The sequence below is a fragment of the Glycine max genome, chromosome 13 (genome assembly GCF_000004515.6).
Source record: "Glycine max cultivar Williams 82 chromosome 13, Glycine_max_v4.0, whole genome shotgun sequence".
Classification (NCBI taxonomy): Eukaryota; Viridiplantae; Streptophyta; class Magnoliopsida; order Fabales; family Fabaceae; genus Glycine; species Glycine max.
In genome coordinates, this window is record NC_038249.2 from 44,286,883 (window position 1) to 44,291,520 (window position 4,638).

Sequence of the window (4,638 nt, forward strand, 5' to 3'; positions counted from 1 at the left end):
CTCAACCCCCATCAACAATTTTCGATTATAAGAATTTTATTGGAACATTTTCGGTACGAGGGTTAACTCTTCCGGCGGGTATCACTCAAGATAAAACACTGGTTAACTCCCAAAAATGCAAAAATCTTTTATTTATCAAGTGTCAGAAAATAAAGAGATACAATTTCAATATAGTCAAGAGAAAAAATGTAAGTGGAATTTCTACCGATTATTAATCTTTACTCAAGCATTAAACACAATATAAACTGAAGATGTTTTTGAGCCATCCGACTGAAAAATACGAGTCCAAAAAAAAAGGTCAAGTAACATTCACACTAAAAATTAGTGTAAGAAGACATTCAACCTTTCCATGAAGTCCAGAAACAAAAACGACAACATTGAAGATTGATAGCATGGATAGATAGATGGTGTTAATGATTAACAGTCGAATTAATGACATTTATATTTTCTGCGGTCAAAAAATATTTATATTTTCTACATTTTTTAATCCTATAAGGTCGTACTTGAAAAGATATCTCAATGGATGAGACCTTCGGATTGCTTTAAGTTATAACGTGAAACTCACTATCTCAACTCTCAAGTACATCTTTTGGTTTTAAATACAAGAAAAAAAATTACATTTTTTTATCTTTGCCTCAAATATAAAAAAAATTCTTGAAACTTTATTTTATTTAATGTTATTATCTCTAAAATATTTTTTATTTAATTAAGGTATTAGTTTGAATGATTTTTATTTTTGATATCAAATTTCAATGAATGATAAAATAAAAAAATATTTTTTAATTAAAATTGATACAATTAAATATAATTAATTAAATTAATGTGTTATATAATATATATATATATATATATATATTTAAGATAAGAAAGAGAATATCTACTAATTAATCCTTTCAAGTTCGAACACATATGTTGATTACAAAGATACAAATATCAACTAATTTGAAAGAAAATCTTTTAAAATCAGAACAATCATTAATTTAATAATTGTCAGAACAATTAGTTTGATTGATTCGGACTTTAATTGGTTACTCCAAGTAGCATTCATGAAAAAAAAATTGTCTAAAAAACTGAAAAAATATTTTAATATTTTTTTTAGGGGTGCTTTATAATTATACCCAGATCTTTGACCATCTCTTCCGCATAGGGAACTACTATATGTTTCAAAGGCATTTACTTTTCAGATCATTTATAGTATTTTGATAGGCTTAATTTCCCATTTTCGGATCATGTTGCAATTCTCTCTCATTTTTTATACTACTGGTTGCTATGCTCTACTTTCTTACAATTTTTTTCTTTAAAAAAAATACTTAAAGTCCTGTTAAACTTATCATCATTGTTAATGGAAAGAGATATGGACAAACAATCCTTTTAGCTTTCCAATTTCATTGCTGCCACAAGAATCGAGAAAATAAGACAGGTGATGCAGATGGTGCATATTGTAGACTTTAGCTAACTGACCTAGCTACAAAGATACAACAATATTTGAAGTAATTAAACAATGTTTATGGGTAAATAAAAAAAATTTATACAAATTTTTCAATCTGTACTCTACTTTATAATTTAATTTTCAATATATTTTATTTGAGATTTTTTTTAATTTAAAATATTATAAAATATAAATATTATATTATATAAAAATTTTAATTGGTTTTAAAATTATTTATTTATTAAATTAAATTTTATAGTTTTGTTTTTTAATTTTTTTAAATATAATGATATTATTAAATATATTTATTTTGTTTTATTATTTAATTTACTTAACATATTTTTTAGGTAAATATTTTTATTTAAAATCTGAATTTTATAATATAATTATTTTTAATATAATTAGAATACTAAATATAAGTAGTTTGTTTATGTCATTAGATTTAATTAAAAATGATAAGATTTTTTGTTTAACAAATTATTTATAGAATAACATTATATTGCATTGTCAATAAAATGCTTAAACAATTACACTTGGCTAAGGAAAAACTTAAGATGTAGATATGTTAGGACAATTGTTTTTGTTATGACCATGTTGCCGGCAAATTTCACGTTTTTTTCTACTTTCTCGTTCATTTTTTTCTTCGTCCATCTTAGTAGGAATTCGATTTGAAACGGGACGACCATTTGCCGTCCTCTTTCTCCTTGGATTAGGATCCCATTGATCTCATTCATATTCTTGCCACATTGATTCGGGTGGCAGTAAACCAAAGGAATTCTCGTAGACGTGCAAGATGTGTTGTAAAGTGAATAACATCGACACATGGTTCATATGATCAATATTGATAAATTTACAGACAGTCATGACATGAGAACATGGTAAGTGTTTAGCCTAATATTCACCACAATCACACTTTTGAGATTATAACATTACTATAAACCTTATAGGTAGTCTGGGTGTTTGAAGTGGGGATCGAGTCTCTGTTATAATAAAAGTGTGATTGTGTCTGTCGAATTCATTTACAATGTATGTATTAGATTCTTGTTGACCGCTATTCATTGCATCAGAGACGACTTCAGAATAATGTGACCCGACGTTGATCATTGCCTGAGTTTGTTGATCTCTAATAGCAAAGAGGTGTGCGGTTTTGAAATACGTCTCCAAATGTCTTATATTTTTTTAACATGGAATTAACAGACTCAGACAAATTGATAGTCATATGTCTCCAATATTTTTCCTCATCGAAGCATTGTACCCAATTTTGTTTGGGTAATTGATCCATTTAGTTGCACTTGTCTTATTGGCACGGATATTCCTAAGATGTCGTCAGTGCATCTTCTCAGTATATGCATAACTTGTGACCATTCAATCAATCTATTACGTTATAAAATTTGATTGAAAGTAAAATTTAAAGAATATATAAAATAGATTCTCGCTAGCCAACATGAGTGGTTTTTTTAAATGTTTGCAGTTTGAGTTACGCGAAAAAAAGTTTTGTGCAATGTGACGCGCAAGCAAAAGAAATGGGATGTGTCCAAAAGTTTTTGTGCATGAGTGGTTATTTATATTATTTTATATCTTTTAGATTTTTTTTCTTTTCTTTTCATATTTGCAAGTCATAGATAAGAAAAATATCAATTCATATCATTTAAGCAAAAAATAACTGCTAATTAAATATCTTTAAAGATATTTTCAATATATTTTTATTATAAAAAATAACTCATATTTAAGAGTTATAGTATCTTTTGGATATTTTAATTTTTTTTCCATATCTGCAAGTCATAAATAATAAAAATATCAATTCTTGTCACTTAAGTAAAAAATAACTGTTAAATAAATATTTTTAAAGATATTTTTAATTATTTTTATTTAAATATATTTTCAATAAATATTTTCAGTATAGCAGTTACCACTCTTTGAAATTTTATGTTTATTGTATAAGATAGATATATCAATTATTATTTTTACTGTGTTTTTTAGTTTATTTTAATATTACTAACTATTTTTTTATTTTTTTTAATTAACGATCATAATAAAAAAAATATCAACAACACATAAATTTAATTACAAAAGTACATACGAAGTAACTAAAAATTTGTACTTTAATTTTATCCATTTTTTTGTTTTTCTTTATCTGTATATTTTTTCTTTACAGAAATAAAAAACAAAATTATAAAATTTAATTTAATAAATAAGTAATTTTAAAACCAATTAAAAAATTATATAATATAATATTTATATTTTATAATATCTTAAATTAAAAAAAATAAAAAGGAGAGAGAAAGTCCCAAGTAATGTATATTGGAGATTGAATTACAAAGTAGTGTAGATTGGGAAAAAGTAGGAGAGAAAATGTGTATTTACGAAAAAAAAAACATGAATCTGATATTACATTTTAACTCAAAATCTTAAAATTTATGTTTATGGTCTTTCCTTCACTTATATGATGTTCAATCTTCTAATTTCTATATGATGTGGGATTTCATCTTACACTTGTATTTTAACAAACTCCTCCTCAAGTGTGAGTCTTTCACATGATAGTCTCCCATCGAAGGAGAAGTCATTTTTATTCATGAGTATTTCATGATGACCCTTAGAGCTTAATCATTATTGTTCTGGCTTGCCTAGTTGTTGTTTTCAACATGTTATATTACCTTGTGTCGTTGCAATGCTTACAACCCACTTCCTGACCTTCATGCATGGACTCGCCTGTCACAACTATTTTTATTATAAGAGATCTCATGTTCATAGATCTATTAAGGTCAACTTACTCATTTAAGTTAATTATCAAATCAAATCATTGATTCTGATGCCAGTTATTGTTAGAGTAATGACTACCACAAAAGTCAATTAGATGAGAGTCTTAGGTCTCATTTCAACTTTTTTATTTTTTTAAATATACTAATGAAAAATCATTTTATATTTAAACTATCTAGTAATAAATTTATTATATTATTTATACATGATTATTAATAAAATTATACGATCTAAAAATATTTACACACATAAAAGCGACATCAAAGCTATACACTTTTAGAAATTGAAATCGTTATTTATTCTTTATAATATATTTTTATACCAATGCTATTCATGAAAAGTCCTTTTTGTCATAACAGGTGCCACAATGTGTATATAAGGGTCTCTTATACGGTACATCCTTAAATAAGGTTCCAATTGATCGATAGTCTACCGACTTCTACACTCCCTAG